We start from the raw sequence: 25,568 nt of genomic DNA, 5'->3' as shown, positions 1-25,568 counted from the left end.
TTTTCCTTAACAAGCACATAGTATTTATTCCAATATTGGGTGATGAACAATGGTAGAAGTCGGTCCAAGGTGATTATAAAAATGAAACAGTATTAGAAGTACTTCCTCTTCTAGTTAAGGTCAAAACATTCGAATCTTCTAAATTCAAAAAGTAATGACGAGTGTCATTATTTCACGTCGACGGCAAAGATCATTCTCTTTCACCTCTGGTTAGCATCATGTTGACTTTTATGCTTTAGTTCACTTGTTCTCATTGTTCATTTGTAATTCTACACATAGTTCAAACTTGTAAAAAATATGTATTTTATTTTTAATCCTGTGTATACATATACGTACCAGTACTAAAGCCCATGGAGGGCAGCCCACGGAGGTTGAATCACCTCTGGAGCTGGAATTACAAGTGGATGTTAGTCTCCTGATGTGGGTGCTTGGAATTCAACTCAGGTCCTCTGGAAAAGCAATACATACTCGTAACTGCTGACCCATCTCTCCAGTCCCAACCACAGCTCAAACTTTAAAAACAAACAACAAAAACAATTCAGATGGCATCAGGAATTTTATGAGCCACCTTCAAGGAGAACCCAGAAAGCAGGATGTGATGATGCGCAGCACTGGGGAGGCAGAGACAGGAGGACTGCTAACAATCTGAGGCCAACCTGCTCTACATAATGGGTTCCAGTCTGGCTGGGACACATAGGGAGACTGTCTCAGGAAAAACAGAACAAAACAAATAGATAACTCCAAAACCCATGAGAAAGTGTCCAAAGACCACAAGTGATTCAGGGTCAGGAGCTTCAGGGTTCCAGGTACCCTCGATCTACTATGAGGCTGAGGCGACTGACCCGTGGAAATGAGTAAAATTTGTTTTTTTTAAGTATCTGCGTCCCATGAGGCTCTTACAATGTTCTTATCATTCGGCATTCAAGGTACACTACTTTAGAAACCAAATAATATCTTTACCATAGTCATTTAGATTTGATACTAATGGACAGACTGAATCCTATTTGAATCTTACCATTTCCACTTTATGAAAACACAGACTAGTTATTTTACTTCTGTGTTCCCTATACTCCCTCCATAACGGGTAATTATGAAAATTAAATCAGATAAAACTCAGAATAACAGATGTTCTATCAATGTTTTTAATTTTTTACCTGCAACTTAAGTACTTAGATCGGACAAAGGCTGATCTGGAGCTGCTTTGTGACACGGTAGACTAGACAGGGCAATTGGGGAGAGACACTGACAACTAGAATTTGGACATGGCATGATGTGGATGATTTAAAAGATGAAACTGAAATGATTTGTCTTTATTGAACCATGTACACAAAACAGAATGTCCCCAGCTTGAAATCCTCTTGATCTTGCTCTCCTTCATGCCAGCCCATCTCAACGTGCCTTGTCTGACCTCAGCTGCATCGCTGACAACAGAGTTTGGGCTCATCAGCAGGGTGAGGCCCACACAAGGGGCGGGGGGGAGGGGAGGAGGACATGGGTATTTAAGAGCTAAATGCGGAATATCATTGATTAGAAAACCATGGCAGCAATGTGTCAAAACTGATAGAAATTGTTAGAACTACCTTTGGTGTTGTAATTTTATTCCACTGTTCTCATTACAAAATTGCAATCATCTGGTATTTCTCTTAAACCTGAGTATAAAATATGTGTTCCTTGGCACTTAGCCATTTGTTGGGCTATTACTCCAAGCTTAGCTACTAAATTAAGTCACTCTTTGCACCACAATATTCCTCTTTTTTAATTTAGAGTTAATAAAAATTTTCTCCACTTAGTTTGTAGTCCCTCTGTGCCAGGGACCATATCAAAAGGGATTATATACTGAGGAAGTGATAGAGTTAAAAGTTGGTATAAAGGAGACAGGCAGGAGCTAAGTAGAAAATGTCACCCAGCTAATGAGTAGCCAGTTCTGGCTCTAGCTGATAAGATTTTAGAAACTCTGTAGATCCTGTCTCAAACTCATCTACATTCTCTGAATGATGCTAAGACTCACAGGCAATAAAAGAAGGACAGGCAGCTGTCAGAAGGAAACGATTAAAGTTCTCTATAAATATGACACCAATGGGCAAATCTGTCATCAGCATCTACACTGTATCAGAATTTTAACCTAGACAAGTGATTCCTTCTACCTGTGTCTCTCTTCTAGTGCAACGGAAACCTACAGGTATAGCGTAGTCCAAGTGTTGTTTATTGCTTAGTAACAGTCAGATTTGAAAATTGAATGGAAGAAAAACATAAAACCAGAAAGCCTAATGCTTTGCCCCTGATCAGAATCCCATGTTTAGGAGGCTTACTCCTCACTGAATTTACCTGAAAGGTAACTTTTGTAATATGTTTCTATAATATTTGTGCCGGTATATTTCATAGTCATGATGCAGTTCTGATAAAATCATGACAGAAGCCCATCTCCTCACAGTTTCAGGTCCTTCATGTCTTTCTTTTGTCATTTGGAGTCTGTGGAAGGATGACAAAGACCTACAAGACCTCGTACTATGAATGCCTGTTTCCACAGGAAATCGAGGATTCACCTCTTCCACAGCAGCCACGTCAATAAGTAGGAACAACGATCTGCCAGCTAAGTCATCCTCTTTTTAGTCTCTTTCTCTGAATGTCACTTCCTTTAAGAGATCTATAAACGGCACTTGTATTCTTAGTCCATTTGGCTCAGCACTCCCCAGAGAGAATATAAAAGGAAAAAAAAAAAATAGCATTCCCAGCCATAGACCATGAAGTGATCAAATAAAGCTGTACAGCATAAGGAAGACACAGGTGCCCATCCATCAGAAGTCTCTATACAGAAAAGAGTGAGCCTAAGACAGCGCATGAGGAAGCAGTTAGGACGGGCCCGGCTCCCTTTGTAGCTGACAGCACAGTCTTACCTTACTTAGAGATCCAAAGCCTGCAACCTCTTCATCTTGTATCAGTGCTGCAGTGGGTGGATCTCATTCTCTTCGCTCTTTGCTCTTCTTGCTCATGGTCTGAAGTTGTCAGAACCTACCACCATGGAGATGAGAAGCCCCACGGCAGAATCTCTGCCCTTATTGGCTTTCCAGACACATTCACCACAGACAAAAGCCACTGAGTTCTCACTCTAGTGAATCGACACTTTCTTTGAACGGTTCCCATGCCTACTCATGGTAGAGATGCTTGCCAACTTGGGCTGACAGAAAACAAGAAGCTGGGGGAAATATCCTTTCTCCAGACTCATTTACAACGTGGTCTTTTGATCTCAGCTCTCAGCCTGTTAAATCATAAGATTCTTCTCAAATTACCAAGTGGCCGCATGCTGCCCCCTAAATGTCGCATTGACCCAAAAGCCTCATCCACTCCTCCTGACATCCCCTGGACTGGTACAACTTCATTCAAGTGTCCTCTTCTTATGCCTGGCTTCTCTGTTACTGTGACAGCAAAGAGTTTTCTGTGCAAACACACACCCTGTCTGACTATGTAATCCTATACCAAAGGCAAACAGCCTCTTGCCCAACTTCATTTCACATGAGCACCAAGGAACTGGGTGCCCTTAGGAATACTATCAACAACCTTGGTATCAATTCCAAGGGCATTAGGTGCTCCTTGAGAAGTTGCTTTCATTTTGTGGTTGTTTTTTTACTTTCTTTACAGTTGGGACACAAGACTTGCTCAGTGTCCATTTTCAGCTCATTATGAAGGCTTACCATTTTGGATGAATTAGTCTTGGAAACGTTGACTTTTTAAAGAAATAGGTGAATGCTGGTGATTTTACTGAGATGATAAAACTGAAGGTTAGGGGTAACATGGCAGGGGAGGCTTAATGACTGATGTTTTAATAGGGGTAAATTGGGTCAAGTGCATGAACTGGTCAAGAAGATAATACATGAGGCCTGGAGTTCAGGGGAGAGATTCAGAATGGAAGTTAGAATTGCCAAGTTTTTACTCTATACTTGGGCAATTGTAACCCTGAGCACGGAGACCACACAAGAACCCAGACTCATTAGGAAAGAGAAGGATTCCGTGACTCAGGCTTGGGACAAAACCAGTTTGAGGTTGGAAAACAGGAGGAGGATCTATGAAAGGACTGGGAGAATTGTTCCAAGAACAGAACGGTGAGATGATACACTGTGGAGGTTTGACTGGGACCGGGGCATGGTCATTCCCCTCACACACTGAGAGGATCTGAAGGTAAGACCTAAGTGCTGAGCCCTGGAGTTGGCCCAGGATGGTGATGGTGACCTTGATTAGGAATGTCACAGCTCAGCCAAGGCCTGCTTAGATGCAGAAAGAACACCAGGGAGGTGAGAGGAAGCGGAAAGAGCTGGTACCACACTTTCACAGGACTCTGCTCCTAAGTGGAGTAGTAAAAGCTGGCTATGGACGGGATGCAATGTGGGACCTGCTGAGGCCCTTCTTCCTAACAAGTTCCCCTTCTGATTTCTTATACTATTTTGTGACCCACTGAGTTTAATCAAGTGTCCTAGCAGGAGCCTGCGGGGGGGGGGGGGTTAGTTCCTGGATAATTACCCAGTAGGAACACTTCTGAAAAAAAGGGTCCTCCTTCCCACAGTGGCTGTTAAGAGTCATTAGCTCCTCAGGGAGAGGCAGGGCCTCCTTAGCTATGACAGAGGTGATAATTTGTCACCCAAGATAGTGTCAGTGGATTAATTTTCTTAATTAAGCAAGTGTCTTACAATTATGCTTCTGTGTCATTTGTATTAGAATCGTTTTTTTTTTTTTTTTTTGGTAAATATGAAGTTTTCTGCTTTACTCCCATGGTTCCATTGGAAAATCACAGGGGAAAATGGAGCACTATTATTAGAGCTGTCACTGAGCTCTCATTGTGAACATACTACTAACTACTAGATTCAAATAACTGTGCAAAGAAAAAGAATAACCCCATGTACCATCTTCTATTAATTTTCTTCTATTTTTTCTATGTTTAGACAATACTTTCCTTATTTTTTCTTAACTAATCAGTGGTTTAAAGTGCATTATATAAGATAAACTAGAAGAATAAAAATCTCATAACTCTTCATTAAACATTAAAGTTATCCTAATATTGATCCATAATTTAATTACAACCTACTACTAAACTATTCGGCTGTCCATGCTTAGTGCCTATTTCTCAAATGCCAGAATAATTAATTGAACATTATAACATTAAGGGGACCTATAAGTATATAATCACTTACTTTAAGAGTGACATTAGTATGAGGACTAAGCTGTAAGTCTTGCCCTTTTTTAAACTTCAAGATTAAAAATTGAATATTCAGGGTTGAAGAGATGAATCAGCAGTTAAGAGCACTGAATGCTCTTGTAGAGGACCCAGGTTTAATTCCCAGCACCCACATGGTGGCTGACAACTGTCTTTAACTCCACTTCCAGGAGAACCAAGGACTTCTTTATCCGTCCATGGCGTTGCATTACAGGGGTGCACTGACAAACATGCAGGCAATACATTCATATACATAAAAAATTAAAAATAGAATAATAAAAAATATATTAATTGAATCGACATGATAAATTGATAAGTGCATGAAATATAGATACTGATAGAGTTTTTAAAAATTATTTTTATTTTACAAGCATGAGTATATTCCCTGCATGTATGTAAGTGTCATGCAATGCCCACAGAGGCCAAAAGAGAGCATCAGGTCTCTTGGAACTAGTGTTATGGATGGTTGTCACCTGCCATGTGGGTGCTGGGAACCAAACCCAGGTGCTCTGCAGGAACAGTCAATGTTCTTAAATGCTGAGCCATCTCTCCAGCACCATGAGGCTATGTTTTAGACAGCTTTATCTAGCACTGGTGAAGAGATACCCAAGTTTCCCTCAACAAAACAATTTTGAATGCATAGAATATCTTAGACCTGAACTTCTCAATCTTGACATTTAGTGTGAGACAATTCTTTACATAAAAATTTGTTATGACAATAAAGTGTTGAACAGCACCCTGAAACACTAACCCACTGGATCCCAAACTCCAACTGAGGCATCTACAATGTGCCCAGACATTGTCACATGACCCATGCAGAGCAAAGTTGTCCCAGGTTGAGAATCACCATTATAGACTCAAAGAACCAGATGGGTGAGCTTTACTCTCGGTTTGAATAATCACTCTATAGCAGAATAAATGGATATGCAAGATGCATAGATGACATTTTTTCAGAAAACACAATAAGATGAATTATTTAAAGAGATAATAATTATATAAATGTGTACTGAAGAAGAAAATGCTTATAATATTATCCTTACAAGGGTCTTTGGCAAAGGTTACAAAAATATGTGTTCACAATTAGAAGCTGGGTTTGAGGGAAAATAGTGATAAGTAATAAGTGATAAGATAAATAGTGATAAAGATATTCCCTAAGACCATATCTCAAATGACTAAAACATATTTTAAAAATAAAATAAAATTACTAAATACAAACTACTTTAGTGTGAGCATTGTCTTCATTAAATAAAGACTGTTGTGTGGCTAAATCTCCCTCGAGTTTTTTTAGTAGAAGAGAAAACTTAGTATTTAAGAGTTAAGAGAGGATGCCACTGAATCAATTAGAATCCCATTGGTAACTAGTTTTTTTTTTAACAACTTTGGTGTCATTTCCTTAATTTGTAAAACACATAAAAATGTCTTTCATATAGCCCAGCAGAAGCAGATGAATTAAGGTTCGCAAAGCCCTTAAAGCAGTAACACACAAAAATAAATAAGGTTTGAGTCCTTGAGACAAGAAACCAACCCGGAGACTATGGAAAGAGAGTCCTACAGGAGGGTGAATGGACAGGAGCAACATTTTCTCGGTGGTAAAACGACTGACAGATGACAAATAATACTGAAAAAACTTACACAGAAGAAGGGAGGGGCAGAGAATCTAAGGTACAATTAAATGCAAATGGAATTCGTTGATCTTCCGAAAAACTGATAATTATCCTTTTGATAATCCTATGAGAATTAAGTCATTTGTATTTAGTAATTTCACTTCATTTTGAAAATATGTGTAGGTGTTTGAGATAAGGTCTTGTGTATACTAGACTGGCTTAAAACTAACTATGTAACCAAAGATGTTTTTAAACTTCTGAGTACCTCTTTCTACCTCCCAACTGCTGGGATTATTATGTGGTTGTTGTGAATAGCACCCACAGCTTGGTTCGCTGTAAGCAAGCAAACAAGCATTCTACCAACTGAGTTATATCCCAGCCTTATATTTTGGTCATTTCAAAGAAGACAAAAATCCTGTCTACTTTTACACAGTCCCGTATAAGCAATAAGTAATGGACAGAGATATTAACTTTAACCTGATTTTCTATATCCCGTGAAAACTGGTTAGTTGAGCTGCACAGTCTCAACTCCTGCTGAAACCATCCCTTCCGGTTGACCTTAAACAAACTGAACAGGTGCCATTTTTGCTGGCCTGAACACTTCCTGTTATTCTTCTGCCTGGAGACCATAGGATGTGGAGGAAGTGTTTGAACTTGTCATCTGTAAACAGTGTCCTCCTCCCGAAAGCCTTTCCCACTACTTAAGATTCTAAAGACTTTTGCACCTTCCTGACAGGCTTCCCTTTCTTTGGCTGTGCTGAAGTAGATTATCCCAATAGATTTCGACCTCTGAATTCATAAATAAATCAGTGGTGACTTATGTGCTTCCTTTCAGATTAGTGACAATCATTTAAATTTAGAACCAAATACCAATGCTTCACACACATTTCCATCGGGATCTTTTTGTTTCTGAATTTGAATGAATTCTTTATTCAGGTGGCTGGTGTTTCTTACAGTCAGACACACATGTTATCAGACAAAGACCCTCTGAGAACTGACGGATGACCGAGTCAAGTAATGTCATGACAAGACTCAACTCATAATGTGAATTAATTCAAGAATGTATCATCTGAGCCCAACTGCTGTATCCCCAACAATTGGTGCTCAATCTCTGCTTTATAGTTTTTATGTACCTCAGTGCTTCCCACATGTTCAGTTCCTGTTTGATGATGACTCCACACAACCAAAGAGGAAGTTCTTCCTCAGCTCAGATAAAAATGTGCCTCATTGTAGCTTTCACAAGTGTACCCTGAACTGGTACAAAACAAGTCTCACACTACCTCTAATAACCAGTTTTTCTGACAAATGAAGATAAGAATCCTGTCATCACACCTTACCTTCTAATTTAGATGTCACTTCTTCTAGTAAAGAAAAACAAAAATATCCCCCAATTCTTCACCATCTCTAGTATTTGTAGTAATTATTTAATATGTCACTTTTGTTAGATTGGGGCAAGTGCCACAGTCACAAGTCATTAGAGCAATAGACACCAACCAGGAATACTGGACATGCAGCCAATTTATTTACAAGCAGTGGCTGGGACCATATCACACTACAACTCAAAGCCTTGGTCACAACAAGCAAATGTTCTAACTCTGAGCTACAATCCCTGCTTTGTCTGGTAAATTATATTAGGTATTTTTTACAGGAGAAAAGGTTGACTTGGCTCAGAATTCTAGGCTAGAGCCCGTCATGGCAGAGAAGACACATTGACAGGAGCTTGAGGGAACAAGTGGCATCACATCCACATTTCTGATCAGAATGCAGTGAATGCATGCATGCTAGTGTTCGGCTCTCTTTTCTACTTTCATACAGTCCAGGATCCCTTGCTTAGGGCATGGAACCACTCACAGTGAGCAGATCTTTCCACCTCAGTTAATAGAATCAAAACAATCACCCACACTCATGTCTTTGGACCATCTCCGAAGTGATTCTTAATTCTACCCAGTTGAAAATTGGTGTTAATCACTAACCGATAGTCTCATTTTTCAAATAATTGTCAGCAACAGCTGATGTGGAATGTAAGCTTATTAAGTGCCATGTTCTAACTTACATGTCTTATACACCTTAAATAATACAATAATCTTGTGTGATCAATATGTAAGTGAACAGAATAAAAAGAGTACTATCACACATTAAAACTCCACAAGTGGTTTCAGTGGAGGTTTACAGAAACTATCAAGAATGATTAAAGATTCATTATCTCTTTGCCTTTAGCTACCCTTACCAACATTACGTGATAACCAAAACATTTCTACAAATCTGTTGGTCTTTTCTAGGGGACTTGGAGACCCTTTTCAAGTCAAACGGCCCTTGGATGTGGACAGGAAGTCTCCTCCCTGAAGACCAGCTTTCATGGTATCAGAGGGTACTACACAACATGCCAAGGAGAAAACCAACTAAAGGTCCTACACAGTTGTAAAGGCTAATAAACAGCAGTGACTAGCCCTGCAAACAATCACTATTGGTACAGTAGCGGCACTTTGAGGGATGGGGGTAACCAACAGCTTTCTAAATGGAATTGAGGTCCACTCAATGAGAAGGAACCCTTGTGTGGTATTGTAAACAAAGCAAAATACACATGGCTGGAGAAGTCATAGATGCTAGAGAAAAACCTACTTTTTCACATGTCTAGAACAACATAATTTATTACATTATTATAACTATGCATCCTCATATTTACAGACAAGTACACCTTTCACCTCTCATTAAATAAGTTTCTTTTTGCAACAGATGGAGACTATAACAGAGTTCCAGAATGGGTTAAGCACAGAATAAGTGTCTATGAGATGTTTAGTCTTCATTGACACATCTTCAATGTAACCTCTACACATAGGGTGAATACATCACTCAAATTTCATGAAAGAAATTTCCTTGTGCAGCAGCTGGTGACAAACACAAAAAACCACAACTAGCCAAAATACGGAGAACAAGAGGCCAGAGTGCCTATCCCTGATTAAGACACTTATTCTAAACCTCTGCCTTACAAGGCTCAGTGATCATCACAGAAAACGGGGGTAGTGTGGGGGGATGACCAGAAGGAGACAGTCTTCCAGACAGCTGGTCATCTATTCATATGAGGTCCCAACAATGGTGACAGTACACACATGTTGTATGCAGGCTCAACCACACACATTCCCAGCATAGACATGGGCAACTGGGTAAGAAATATGAACCCGAATCCAACCTAAGGAACTTTTGGCAATTGATGGCTGATGAGAGCTGAGAAGACAGTATCTTTCTGGGATGGAACTCTTGGATGGATCCATAATGAAGGACATATTTAGGGACTGTACATAGAGTCCCTAAATGGGGAGGGACAGTAGAGGGGTTGTGGATAGAAGAGGGGATCTAAATACTACCAACACTATTGCATGAAAATTGCAAAATTTCAATAAAAGGCTGAATTCAAGATCAAAAGCTCACTGCGAATGACGCTTACCAGGTTGCCTTGTTAGTGACCAACATTGTGAACCATGCGTCAGTCTCTTCTTTCCTGTGTTGCTGTTTTATTTATATATTACTTTATTTTCTTATGGACGCTAGTAGGATTAACCTGCTGTGTGTGTCTCTAAGCTGTGCCACCTTTAATCTATTTAAACATAGCTCCTAGATGAATATTTCCAAACATGTTTTATTGTCCAAGCCTCTCTTGTGCCCTAAGCCTATGCCTCACAAGCTACTTCATTATTGCAGTTTCCCAACATGTCCTGTGTTGTGCGTGTCTATAGTGCATATTGTTCTCATGCCTGGAAAGGTCTTTTCAGAATCTTATACAGTATTATGTTTTTTTCATGCTCAGTCCGGAGACTGAACTTTTCCATGGAACCCTTTGGCTTTTTCTCCAGTTGGCAATGGATTTGTAATTCTGAACTATAAAATCGTTCTACTTTGCCCATGATTTATGGTACATTTCACTTTCTTTTCAGTGTTTGTTTCAATGGTATTTTTGTTTTGCCTCCATTACTGCAAACTCACATGGAGTATATGTGCTTCATCTCCGTAGTGTTCTGGTAAATTTTAACAGTTGTCTCTCTTAACAAGAAGAGGGCTAATTTGTAAACTTTCTAATTCCTGTGGTGTAAATACTCTCATCATGGCTCATTTCAAATCACAAGTGTGAGATTTCAGGATACAATCAAGGTTGCCAAGAGATCTGCACAATTTGGCCTTGTGATGCCTAACACATTGATATCTCCCTAAAGATCTCTCTTAAACTCCAATGCAAGCTAAGCTTGGTAGCACACTCCTTTAATGCTAGCATTTGGAAGGCTAAGGTAGTAGAAAGAGAACTAAACACAAAGACAAGTTGTGGGTAACATAATGAGACCTTGTCTCAAAAATAATGGAAAAGAAAAGGACAATGCAATATATTATTATTCACAATAATATGTTTTGTACATTGTGGTATTTTGTAGCCAGCCAAGAATAAGTCCAGATTCCACTGAAAATTCGACTTCAGAGGCACCATGAATAGGGACTACACAGAATCAGAAGGAAGGGAATATGTGACACTGTGAAATCTCCACCTTCTAATACTCCAGACGATGACAAAATGCCTTTTAGTGTCAGCTCTATAAATAGACCAATACAAAGTCCATGTTTCAGTGTGCAATTTCACTGCACGTGTTATATGGCACTAGGCTCTAATTTGAAGCTTTTTTTTTTTTTTAGTGGAAGGAAAAAGAAATGACATTTAACAAGAACTAGTTTTAATCACAAGAAGCTATCTTGTGAAGTATGCCTTTTTGTTAAAGATGATTTATCTTAAAGTCTTGAACTGTTTCCATAAAATTAAGTGAACATTTAGGTCCTTATTGTGAATTAAGAAAAACCTGTAAATGTTTAACTTGAAACTCCCTGGATGACTAAGCTTATTATCAAGTTCAGTCTTTCCCACTCCTGAGTAGACTCCCGATGGATTTGTTTCTTTTATCCTCCAGTGAATCCACTCTCCAGTAACTGCTTGTTGAGTCACATTCTTCCCAAGGGTGCAATTTACAGCCTTTATTCATACTGAACAAAACTGGTGGAGACACATCACGTTAGCACTGCATAGTAGCCGGCAGGAGCATTACACATATTTACTTGGCTCGGTCTTCAGGTCTGGAATGGGGAGATGTAGAGAGAGCTGGAGTAAATGCTAAGTAGCTACTGGTCAATTGTCTTCATTAGTTTTCTATAGCTGCGATAAAACACTGACCAAAACCAACGTGGGGAGGAATGGGTTCACTCAGTGTGCACTTCCCAATCATAGTTCAGCATTAAGGGAAGAGCAGGAATTCACAGCAGGAACCTGGAGGCAGGAACCGAAGCACAGACCATGGAGGAGCCCTGCCACAGTCTTGTTCCTGGCCTGTGCTCAGCCTAATTTCTTATACAACCCAGGCTCACCTGCTCAGGGCTGGCACCGCTCACACTGGGCTGGGCCCTCCTCCATCACTCAATTAAGAAAATGCCTCGAAGACATGAACACGGGACAATCGGGTAGAGGAATTCTCCCATTGAGTTTGTCCATTCGCAGGTGTGTCAGGTGTACAGCTGCAGCCAACAATGACATAATTCATCATGAAGGACTGGGATCATGGAAAATAAAAGGGAGACAAAGACAGTCTGCTTAACATGAGTGTGTGTGTGTGCGTGTGTGTGTGTGTGTGTGTGAGTGTGTGTGTGTGTGATGTTATGTACATTCTCCTGTTTGTGTGGATGTGTACACTTGTGTGTGGAGGCCACAGGTCGATCTGGACTGTCTTCTTCTATCTCTCTCCACCTTATATTTTTGAGAGAAAGTCTCTCACTGAGCCTGGAGTGTAAGGGACAAATCTCTGGTAAGTCAAATGGTCACTGAGGAAAGGTGTCAGCCTCCCCTCTGCTCCAACTCTGCTGCCACCAGGAGACCTTTGTGCACCGGTCCCATCGCGGAAGGTCGGGGTGAAGGGAGAGACCGATGTGGGGGAGGGAGTTTCAGTCGGTAGTGAGGACGACAGGAAGAAAACACCCAGGAGGCTGTGTCAGTGGACAGCTCTTTTATTATGGCGGAAACCGAGGTTTATATAGGAAAGTTTCAAGGGCAAAGAGGTTGGGTTTCTGGCAGGCAGGCCGGGAGGGGGAGGGAGGGGCCATCTAAGGCTACATGGCCTTTGTCCTGTCCTCAGGTCACATGATCTACAAGAGACCCAGTTAGGATTAAAGGATTAGAGACCTAATAGTTTTGCTTGGAGGTTGTTGGGTAAGAGACAGTGTATCTAGAATGGAGCAGGCCTGTTTCCTGCGGTCCTCATTAGGAGATTTCGGGCCTGGCAGCCATGCTCTACATTCCAGGCACTCCTGACTTATCCCAACAGAAAGGTAAACATCCTCCTTCTTGGTCTGAAACGAAAGCCTTGGGGTTTCTGCTCTAGCCAGCAAGATTCTTTTCTTTGCCTATTACTCCAAACTGATTCAGATAAGATGGAGGCCAGACCTGGACACTGCTTCATTTGAAGCCATAAGCCTATCAGCCTTCTCTTAAGGGAGAGGAAAACACCGAAACCCTTAAAATCCACATCTTCCCCAGGGCGCTTTGGATTTCAGTTTCTAGGTCCCCTCTCCACGTGTGGACAGCTTTATTTCCTGTCTGAGTGTGTGAATGTATGTATGATTCTTTGTGTATATGGACGTGATTCTTTAGCTTTCAATAAAGTTTTGTTTGCCTGTTGCTCTCTGTTGGGCTGAGATTCTTCCTGCCTTTTAATCCTTTAATTGGCTGAGAAAATAAACCCAACCTTACCCCTAGACTGAAAACAGGGCCACAACCAAAGTTCATTACTGTAGGTCACATGAGCTTCAGAGATTTGCCTGTGACCCCAACATCCCTCCCTACAGCTAGGGTTATAGATACATACAACACTCAGTTTTTACCTGCCTGCTGGGGATCCCTACTCTTATCCAATATGTGCACAGCACATACGTTGCAGAACTGAATCATCTCCCCAGTCCTGAAGGTAAGGTTTCTGAGGTCAGCGTTTCAGACTCTGGTTATAGGGGTAGGGATTGGATATAAAAGAGATAGGGACATCAGTAAGGAGGGTACTATACAACCTCAGATCGAAAAGAAAGGAGAACAGATTCGGGAAGTGATCCAGGGTGAGAGTCCATGGTAGGCAAGCCACCAGAGACCATGAGGGAAAGCAGGCAGAGAGGAGAGCAGCTTGAAGAAAAGTGTAGGATGTGAGTCAGGATGATTCCAAGGAATGATGGAGATGCTATCTGACCCCCACGCTGAGTGGTAGGAAGCTTGTGAAATTATTTATCTGTAGGGAGAACTTTTGAGTAGAAGAGATAAAGGCAGAGATTTAAAGAGAATGGAAAGTGTTTGAAATAAACACTTCAGGAACCCTGAAGGCTTTGCTGTGTGGAGTCCCTTTGGTGGTCTGTTCTCAGTCACAGATCTAAGAATCTGAGGTTATGTAGCATGTGGACAAAAGGCTCCAGGTGCTCCCTCTCCCTAGTCATTTTCCCCCACTTCTATTGAAACGCACCAGACAAAATAAATCCTTTTCAATTTGAGCATTTTAATAAGTAACTCATTCTGGTTTCCAACTTGATCATGGGATTGTTTTTGTGACAAGAACATTGAAATTCCCACAAAATATGTATTCCAAAAATTCTTTCTAGAAACCTCCAGGCACAAAACCCTGACATCAGGGTAGAGACTGGAATACACAAACACTAGTATTGATGCTGTCCTCTGCAGGGAAACTGTGCTTTTTAAAGAGTAAACCCCCAGTGAGGTCATGTCTCATTTGATATTGAATAGCTAACTGTATCTGGGATCACAGTCGCAAGAAAAAAGTGCATATAAAAGGTCCGGGAATGTTTCCTTTGTTTGATTCAGAACTTAAACCTGAACACGTCATGTCTGCAAAGTGGGATTTTCTCGGTGTTGGATGGTGTCTTAAATTGTAGTGGAGCTCAAAAGAGAATAAACAACATTTTGTATGTCAGGACATGCTTGTCTCCTTGGCTGGTGTTACCGCTCTATATTTCTGGAATATCTTACTTCAAAGATAGGTCTGTCCATGATGCAAATCATCAAGCATATATCTGAACACCTTGGCTGAGGTGTTACCGGTCATCCCCTCAACCAGCAGAAGCACCTAAGAATGAAGAATTCACACAGAGCCCCCAAGGGCCTAGAGCCAAATCGGGCTATTTGTGAGCTTTAATTTGTGATGTGACTGAAGGTCTCTCTACTCTAACTTGTGAGGGCAACACATTAATTCTCAACATCATTTTGTACTTACAATTTCCTTTAGCAGCACCTGTCTGATACCTAATACAAACTGAAACGTTAATAAGTGAATGGCCATTTCTAGGTCTTGGCTCTGAATGCTCAGTGTTGTTACTTTACTTCAGAAGCACAGCATTTGTGAATAAGTGTGTATTTGATGTGATAACAAGTAGTAAGCATAGCTCTTATTAGAAACAGTGTTATATTATTAGTCATTTGGTCACCAATGTGCAGAAATTGTTTTAATGCATAAGCAATCCTATAATCTAATTTTAATAGTTTTTTTTTAAAAAAAGAATTAGTTTTTTAAACTATGTGTACGTGGAGAGATACGTGCATTTGAATACAGATGCCCAAAGGTTCCAGAAGAGGGTGTCAGATCCCCTGGATTGGGAGGTATAGGCAGTTGTGAACCACCCAACATGGGTGCTGGAAACTGCTCTGGTCTTCTGCAAGAATTATATGTTCTCTTAATTGCTAGGACATATTTTTAGTCCCAGCAATTTTTAAATAAGCAACGTGAGACTGAAATGGGTTTACGTACTGTTCCAATATCACACAGTGATCAGAAATTATTGGCTTAAATTCAATTAAAGTCGTCTATAGATATTATGCACATAATTCTCAGTTAATCTGAGTAGTTCTCTGAAGAAAACAACCTTCAAAGAATGGTTGTTTATAGGAGACTCCTAGAAATGTGACTTTTGTTGAGATATCTAGAAAGAAGAGTACACTGATTTATCAGAGAGCTGAGTTAGTCCAAACAAATCTTGACCCAAAGGTGAACCAGTTCCAACTATCTCTGTGCCTTTCAAAAGTATTGATGCTGGGAGTTGGAGAGATGGCTCAGCATTTAAGAGCACTGACTGCTCTTGCAGACGACATAGGCTTGAGTCCTAGCACCCATGTGGTGATTAACAACCATCTATAACTCCAATTCTAGGGGATCTGAGCCTTCTTCTGACCTCCATGGGCATTGCATGACACAGGGGCACTCACATGCAGGCAATACACTCACAAACATAAATAAATATAATAAATAAAATAATAAAAAGTATTGATGCAGCCAGGCTTGGTGGCACACACCTTTAATCCCAGCACTCAGGAGGCAGAGGCAGGTGGATCTCTGTGAGTTCAAAGCCAGCCTGGTCTACATAGTGAGCTCCAGGATAGCTGGGGATACAGGGCGACCCTGTCTCAAAAAGACCAATATATATATATATATGGATGGAGTATTTGATATCCAATGACCAAAAATGATTTTCTTTCTTGGTCAGAGTTAATTTTCCATTTAGATGTTTCTGTGCATAGAACTTGGGAGACTGATAATGTACAAATACCATCCAAACCAAAGCAAGCAAAGGTTATTTAGTCATAGTTGGCTGTCATGAAGAGACCAGTACCATTTCTTTATTTGGCAAACACCCAAAGGCAGGCAGAGGCATGGGGAAGCTTTAAATCCTGGGTAACAGAAAGGACTCTTCAGGCATGCTCAGAAGTTGCTTTACAGGAAGCTGGAACTGGGCTAGGCAGAAGTGGAGTATCTGATGTGTGCAGCATGGGACATTTTCTGTCTCTGGTATGTTCTGAGTTGGCAGCAGGAGGGGAATTGTTGGGGAATCTCAATATCATTGAGCTAATTTGGGACCACTTGCTGTAGTGGTGGTAGCTGGATTTCTGAGGTTAGTTACTCTGGAGGGGATGGGTCAGAGTTGGATTGTCATATGTGTCCTGGCCACTGTCCATTTGTACATTCAGCCACTGAAGGCAAATGATATAATTAGGTCCGAAATGTATGGGGCAGTGATCATACAGAAATATGTTCCTCCAAACAGTAGTGTCCATTCCAGTATTTATACATTATTTGCGAATAACTTCAGAGAATATATTACTCAGGAACTTTATGTTCACGTGAGTCAAAAACAGATTGAATCACTCATTCGTTTTCAGTGTAGTTTAGCTTTCTAGAAATAAATTATCTATTATTTTATATACTAAAGCTTGATTGATTTAATTAAATATTTCTGATCTGTGTGTGTGTGTGTGTGTGTGTGTGTGTGTGTGTGTGTGTAGGTACACTAACCCATGTGTGCAAATGTAGAAGCCAGAGATAAACATAGATGTCTTCTCTATCTTTTTCCACTTTGCTTTTTAACCCTGAGCTTTTTTGACTTTTAGTCAGACTGGCTGGCCAGAAAACCCCCCTGGGGGCACCTATCTCTGCTCTTCCAGTACAGCGGTTATAGAAATATGATTTCACATTCAGCTTTTTATGTGGGTGCTAGAAATCTGACCTCAGGTTCTTGTGTTTGCACCAAAAGCACTTTACCCACTGACACAACTCCCTGTCCCAATCTTTCTGATCTTAAGAAATATATTATAACAATGCTCAGTAACTCTGGTATTCTGAGGACAAGTCCTATGGTCCTTCCATGTAGAATTTGAAGAGTATTCGTCGGTCACTTTGCTTCTAGGGCTGTTCTGTTTCATATCAATGTGTTCAACGTTCTTGGAAACATGACTTGCTTATTTTGCAATTATTTTCAAGAGTGATTCTGTACCACAGTTCATGAATCATTTTAAACCTGCGGGGGATCATGACATGACAAACTTAAGCCCTGTCAAATCTATCAGCTCGATACTTCTAATCACAAAAAGTTAGGAAAGCGAAATTTACCATTTATAATGTTCTCGGTGGCTACATTTCTCTAACTTATTTTCTGGCTGACTGATGAGTATGTATAATGAATATGGGTGACCATGTAAATATTGCTGCATCCCGTCATTTCTCTCTAGGTGGTGTCATCATGAATCGTACATACTGTTTAAGAATCGTTGCCAACTCAAGTTACTTCAACTTCTGCAACTTCTTCTAACTTACTGACTGATCAGTGCAGATGCTTCCTCTCACGGAAAGACTCAGATGATATTCTCACCTTTGCTATTTTCCTTCTCCACTGCTTGAAAATTCTGCTTTTCTGCTGTGAAAATAAGGACTAAACTATCATCTTGTCCAAAAGACCTGAGTCAGACGTTCCATGCTGATGCTCCTGGAAGCTCACTTCCACTTTTCACTTTGATTTTTCCAATGCCTTAAACAAATGCAAATGTTACTATTGTTATTCCTCTTTAGGCTGGGAAGTCTGGAAAATGTAGAGGAATCTTCAGAACTCAAGGCTGTCTGGGGGCAAGAGAAGTTGTGGAAAAAAACTGAGTCATATGTTCTTGTTCAATACCCAAATCTCAATTTTCTCCCTGTTTATAGGATAACTCATTTTGCGAAGTTTCATGTCCCCAAATGCTTGGTGATTTGTTCCTTTGAGTTTCCATTTTTATGTCTTCTTCCTCTTTGTGGAATGTGACCCTCTGTTGTCACAAACGAAGGTGACTTTACTGACACCTAATCAAAGGGTCATGGTCAATGACCGAAGCACAGCTGCCAGGCACGACTTTAAAAATGGGAAGGGATCACGCAGTGAGTAGGAAGAGGAAACTTCCATCTCATATTACCTCACCACCCAGAAAAGAAGAAAAGAAACTAAAATCACAATGGCAGAACTGCTAACAAGGGGGTGAAGCTATCCTTCATGCCACTGGTCTTCAGTTTTTCTTCTGAGAGAAGCTTATAGCCTTTCACTGCTTTGTAAGCAGTATGCACTATGGGTTAGTTGAATTCAGTGACCCACCCAAAACATATAGATAGATGATAGATGATGGAAGATAGATTATTTATCATGTTATGTGCTTACACATCACATAGTGCTTGTGTGGAAGTCAAGACTATTTGTGAAAGTTGGTTCTCCTACCATGTGGGTTCTGGCAGTCAAACTCAGGTTGTTGGGCTTGGTGACAGGACCTTTTCCTTCCCTAACCATCTTGCTGCCCCCTATCATATTTTTCATGTTCATGATTTTGCTTTATATGTTTCTGCTTGTTCATTTGTTTTGTTTGTTGAGACAGGGTCTTACTATGTAGCTCAAGCTAGAACTTCGCAATCTTCCTGTCTCAGCCTCCGAGGTGATGGAATTACAGGTGTGCACCACTGCGCCTGGCTCCTGCTAGTTCTTGGGGTGTCTGTCTGTCTGTCTGTCTGCCTTTCTTTCTAGTCATCTGCTCCTGTCTCTGAACTTTATTTCTGTTGAGGAAAAGAAAAATTCCTAGGCCAGGCATGGTGGCGCACACCTTTGATCCCAGCACTTGTAGGCAGAGGCAGGCAGATCTCTGAGTTCAAGGCCAGCCTGGTCTACACAGTGAGCTCAAAGCTGCCTGGGGCTACAGGAAGACCCTGTCTCAAAAACAAACAAACAAACAAACAAAAAGATAGATAGATAGATAGATAGATGATAGGTAGATAGATAGATGGTAGATAGATAGATAGATGATAGATAGTTAGATGATAGATCAATAGCCATATAATGATAGAAGATAAATGATAGGTAGACTGATAGATGATAGATTGATAGATGATAGACAAGTAGATAGATAGATGGATAATAGAAGATAGATAGATAGATGATAGATAGATAGATAGATAGATAGATGATAGATGGATAGATTGATGATAGATAGATGATAGATAGATAGATAGATAATAGAAGATAGATAGATGATAGGTAGATAGATAGATGATAGATAAATAGATGATAGATAGATGATTGATAGATAGAGAAAGTTTGATCGATGTCAGATGCCTACATGATACATAAATGGATGACTGATGATATAGATGATAGAGAGATGGTAGATAGATACAAAGATATATACATAGATAGATAGATAGATAGATAGATAGATAGATATAGACAGATGATAGATGGATAGATTGATGATAGACAGATGATAGATAGATAGATGATAGACAAGTAGATAGATAGATGGATAATAGATGACAGATAGATAGATAGATAGATAGATAGATAGATAGATAGATAGATAGATAGATAGATAGATAGATAGATAGATAGATAGATAGATAGATAGATAGATAGATAGATAGATAGATAGATAGATAGATAGATAGATAGATAGATAGATAGATAGATAGATAGATAGATAGATAGATAGATAGATAGATAGATAGATAGATAGATAGATAGATAGATAGATAGATAGATAGATAGATAGAATAGATGATACATAGATAGATAGATAGATAGATAGATAGATAGATAGATAGATAGATAGATAGATGATAGACAGAGGCAGATATGGGCTTCATTTTTGGTACCTGCTAATATGACCTTATTTAGAAGGAAGAGCTACACATGTTCTCAGGTCTCAATTAAGATGATTTCTTTAGAATGGCCCTCAGTTAACTTTAACTGGTGTTCTTTAAGAAGAAGGAAATCTGGATATTGATCACATACAGGGAAATGAGCCTGTTCTGGTTCCATTTCTATTGCTCTGACAAAACACCCTGAGCAGAAAATAACATAGGTGAGGGAGGGCTTATCTGCTTACAATTTCAGGTGTCAGTACATCATTGGAGGGAAATCAGGGTGGGAACTTCAAACAGCTAGTCAGGACCTATCCGCAGTCAAGAGGAGAGGGAATGCATGTGCACGTACTCAGTTCCATGCTCGAGCTCAACTTGATTTTCCCACTTTACTCCTGAGTTCAGGGCCCCCTGTCCAAAAATGGTATCACCCACAGCAGGCTGGGTAATCTCACATTAATTAATTTAATTAAAACAATTTCCTACAGACAAACCCAATGTAGACAATCCCAATGTAGACTCTCTTCTCAAGTTGATTCTACATTATGTCAAGTTGGCAAGTAAAGTGAACCATCACAAGGCAGTGTATTTTTTTAACTTAGCTGTAGCATATACATGTATGGAGCAAACCCTTTTCTAATTCATTCCACAACTTAGTTCTAAAAGTTATTTTCCCGCTAAAATTTAAATTCTATTCACCAGGCTTCCTCTTGACTATGCCAGATATAAGGAAAGTAACAGGTTGTTAGCAAATTTATGATTCATAAGAGGATCCTGGTCCATAGCAAGTTAGTGTGTTGTTTAGAAGGCATTTTGTAACAAATAAGAAATCATCTTATCATTGAAACTGTGCTTTTATTCCAATTTATTTCTGTTACCAGTCCCTTGTGTGGGAAGTGGAGGAGATGATGATGAATGGGATGATGGTCAAATGTGCAGAAGACGTAAATAGAGGCTTAGGAGGAAATGCTCTGTGCTGGTTTAATTTCTCTGCAAACACGTGTCATGTGAAGGTGTGAAGGACGCACTTAGGTAGATAAGAGCCTAGCGGAAGGAGACCCTTGTATTTTCCGGATGAGAGGAAGAAGAAAGGTACTTTGGGTGAGGAAGACCTGATCTTCAAGGGAATGATTCCACATGGGCTGACTAGAATCCAAGGGATGAGCGTGCACCGAAGGATGTCAGGGGCTGCTAGTGTGGCTTGAAAGGCCTTAACATCAATTGGCAAAATCCAAGCGGGTGGCCATGGGAGGGAGCCAATGGGGAAGAGGGTATAAAGATTATTAATATGTTGTGTATGAGAATTAAATTTTAAAAGGGCCCTTTTGTAAAGCGGGAAAGCTAGAAGTCATATAAGAAACAAGGCGTTAGAGAAAGTCATAGTGTTAAAGTTGGGTCCAATCTATAAAACATTTTTCCCGATATGGTTTAGGAGATTTGAATTTTTGAAATAGCCACACCCTTTATAAAGAATCTAGCGATTTAGCTAAAAGAAATAGTGTGCCTATTTTTCAGGTGTTCTTTGGAACAGGCTTAGCAAAATTATGCAGTTTTTAATATATTAGTCATTACCTGGGTAGTAAAATGTCCTCAAATATTGGAGATAAGCTATGCAAGTGGGTCATCGAAAGTTATATCTATCTTTGAATAAAGTCATCCTTTTAAGGGTGTGGCCACTGATTGGTTTCTTATGCTCCAGTGGATGGCCCCATACACATTACTAACTGGATTTAGTGTGTTATTAAAAAAAAAAAAAAAAAAAAGACATGACGCTGGTGGGTGCATGACTTTACTCCCAGCATTTGGGCAGCAGAGGCAGGTGGATCTCTGTGAGTTTGAGGCCAGCCTGGTCTACATAGTTTGAGAGTTTCAGGCCAACCCGGGCTACGTAATAAGGCTCTCATCTCCAAACATAAATTAATAAATAAAAGGACATAACGTTTGGAAAAGGACTGCTGGGGGAAGTTGAAATTTGGAAGGGATTATGGAGAGTGGTCATGGTTGTATTTCACTGTATATATGAATAAAATCCTCAAGAATAAAGATGAATTATAAACGAAAATTAATAAGATGAATGTAACAACACATCCAGTGGACTACTGCAGGACTGACAGAAGGCCCAGAACTCAGACTAGCAAGGAGTGGTACCTAGGAAAATAAAGTCTAAGTCCTTTGATTGACCACAATTTCTCAAGTATCATGTGTAATTTTATTCAGCCAACAGTTAACAAGGATGATCTATTTTCCTCTCTGAAGACCAATGAAAGAGTAAACGCTGACGGACTTTTCCCTTGTATTGGAACGTTCAAACCTGTAGAATTTTCTTAAAAGGGAAAAACAATCACAACAAAAAAGGCAGAACGGTTTCCCTATTCATTTATAAAACCACTGCCATCAGCCTTTTTCCAAGTACCCTTTGAACAGAAGCAGAAACCGCAGGTTCTGCCCAGATCACCTGCCCTGTTTCACCAGCACAAACACTTTGGCAGATAGATAAGTGAGTGATTAAATTCTGAGTGGCGTCAACAGTCTAAACCCTTGAGCAAATTATTGAACAGCCTTCTCCAGGTACAGGAAGACAGTGGAAGCTAGGTAGAAGCAGATTTGACCAGTTGCCTGCCACAGTTTCTTTATTAAAGCACTAGAATTTATTTCTAGATGCAGACAGATGGGAACAGGTGTTTCTAGGATTACATGTATCAGGTGTAACAAGTTCTGTCTTTGTCTTGAGGACAATGTAAGTGAAGATTCAAAACAGAACAGTGTGTTCTATGTAAATAGTGGAGTAACCAGGTTTTCATCTCTTTATAGACACATAAATTTGATAAACAGAGACTGGAAAAAATGTTACACGTAGTTGTTAAGTCTTGTTTATGGCTAAATAGTTTCCCTCATTCTTAGCAAGTAAAACTATTTAATAGTGTGCCTTCAGGCAGTAGACTACCTTAATGGTGAAAGCCCTAAATTTTTATATGCTGGTAACTTAGTCTCCCCTAAGTCAGGAATCCAACTATGGAGAACTATTGAAAGAAATAGCAAAATGGTGGGGCAGGAGGACTTTAGTTATTGTTCTTCTTCCAATATTAGGAATCCTGGAGTACAAACAAGTATTCTTAGAGTAGTAGTCAAAATAGTGTGGTAGTGAAAACATAGTATCTAAATTATATGACTCAATTCAATACAAAGAAAAATGTGGGTGACAATCCAATTCATGATATAGAAGATCCCCCCAAAATGAGCCACACAATTATGAAACATGACCCCAAATAAATAAACAGCACAGTGACTGATACACGGTGGTGCTCAACAGCTGTTTTTGACCTTTCTAAGTTCAGAAAGAAGATAAGAGAAAAAAAAAGATCAGAAGCAAGACTGGCTTGGTTTTAGCTGTGTGTACATCTGTGCTCCCTCTAGCAACATTACTGATTTTACTGTACATATATATATATGTACAAATGTTAACACTGCGTCCCCATGGATTATTAGAGTTGGAAATAGCAAAGTAGCTGTTTGGAGAAAGAAAAGACAAAATGTCCATGTTTTGGTGGAAACAAAATTAAAAACCTTTCGACAGAGTTTTTATTTGAACTTATAGACTCTAAACTGAAGATCTTTAACTTACTGAGGCATGTTTTGATATAAAAATTGTGAATAATACTCACTAGGGGACTAAAATTAGCCATTGGGCAAAGTATCAGAATACAAAGGCCAGAGTCACATAAGCAAATAAATAGTACATTAAGAAACGGTAGCAAAGGAGCAGTTCCATCTTGCGCATCTCCCCCCACCCCCCCGATACACACCACCAAAGTGCCTAGTTAGAAAAAAAGACACTAGAATCACTTGACTTCATTGACTCCTTTTCAGTGACATCCACTAAGCCCTTTGAATACAGCCAATGTGTTCATAGGAAACATATACAATTGAGTTAAGTTATCAATTCCAAGGCCAGAAATAGCACTGCCTCCTAGAAAGCTGATCACATTGATTCTCTCCCCAAGGAGACCAAATTCAAAGAACAATTTAGAATTAACCCTTGTAATGAACTATAATGCTGCCATTTCTAAAATTCCAGCTACATGTATCTTCCTAACACTTCCCCATCCTCCTGAGAGCTCTGCATGATAGTTATCATGGACCCAGTTTCCAAAGGTAACATAGATTCTTCAGAAGCACTTTGCTACTCCTGTTTTGCAGACTTTAGAGAGTACTAGAAAATCACCTGGTGGCTTTGTTAGACACAAATTTACTGATTTTCCTCCCCAGACTTGTGGATGCAGCAGGTCTGAGTCCAAAAACTTACATTTCTTACAAGTCCCCATGGGAAGCTGATACCGGATCACACTGAGAACCACTAGACTCAATTATGTAGCTCGTAAGCAGAGGGCTTAGATTAAACTCCAGATCTACCTGATTCTAAACAGTACCAGGAGACCACACAAAGAAGGTGTCTGGAATCCCTGCAAGATATCTTGACTATACAGGGAGAAGGGGGAAGAGGCAGCCCAAGTATTTAAATGGAAATGAAAGTAGAATGAATCTTGGAATTTGGACCCCCGTGTCTGTCATACACTATTATGTCACCGAAATTACTATATCCTAGTTGTTTCCATTTCTATAATACGAATTCTAACACTACCAACTCTGGCAGAATTGCTTTGAATGTAGAATATGTCAAATATCTACAGGCAGCTAATGGTTGTTAGGGGTTGAAGTAAATGAGGCCACATACTCCTCCATGATGATTTACAGACAAATAATGATTCCTGGGCAAGAAAAAGACATTTTCTTCAATGGTGGAGCCACTGATAAGTTTCGATGCTCCTATAAAGAATCTCTCATTCATAGTTCTGTAAGCAAATCCAATTAAATTCATTGGCTCTCTCTCTCTCTCTCTCTCTCTCTCTCTCTCTCTCTCTCTCTCTCTCTCTCTCTCTCTCTCTCTCTCTCTCTCTCTCTCTCTCTCTCTCTCTCTCTCTCTCTCTCTCTCTCTCTCTCTCTCTCTCTCTCTCTCTCTCTCTCTCTCTCTCTCTCTCTCTCTCTCTCTCTCTCTCTCTCTCTCTCTCTCTCTCTCTCTCTCTCTCTCTCTCTCTCTCTCTCTCTCTCTCTCTCTCTCTCTCTCTCTCTCTCTCTCTCTCTCTCTCTCTCTCTCTCTCTCTCTCTCTCTCTCTCTCTCTCTCATAAAAGGAATCAGGAGGAGGGAACAAGAGAGGGTTAAAGGTGTCGATATGATCAAACTACATCATATACATGTATGAAAATTTCATCAGGAAA

General features: G+C 39.9%; 1 protein-coding gene across 3 annotated transcripts in view; it reads right to left on the bottom strand.

Moving 5' to 3' along the window:
- The window catches only part of Kcnj16 (potassium voltage-gated channel subfamily J member 16), a 62,864-nt gene that overhangs the window by 24,443 nt on the left and 12,853 nt on the right, over window positions 1-25,568 (bottom strand). The window contains exon 1 of one of the 3 annotated variants that reach the window (XM_008850866.2): window positions 2,895-3,045. The exons of 1 other annotated variant lie outside the window; for it this stretch is intronic. The gene's annotated coding sequence lies outside the window, so the exon portion shown is untranslated. Of the gene's footprint in view, window positions 1-336; window positions 357-2,894; window positions 3,046-25,568 lie in introns of those variants that run through there. One more of the 3 variants, XM_029554919.1, reaches the window with a different exon arrangement.

This window comes from Nannospalax galili, unplaced genomic scaffold (assembly GCF_000622305.1).
Source record: "Nannospalax galili isolate Female #2095 unplaced genomic scaffold, S.galili_v1.0 scaffold145, whole genome shotgun sequence".
Classification (NCBI taxonomy): Eukaryota; Metazoa; Chordata; class Mammalia; order Rodentia; family Spalacidae; genus Nannospalax; species Nannospalax galili.
This window is presented reverse-complemented; position numbering and strand designations above follow the sequence as displayed.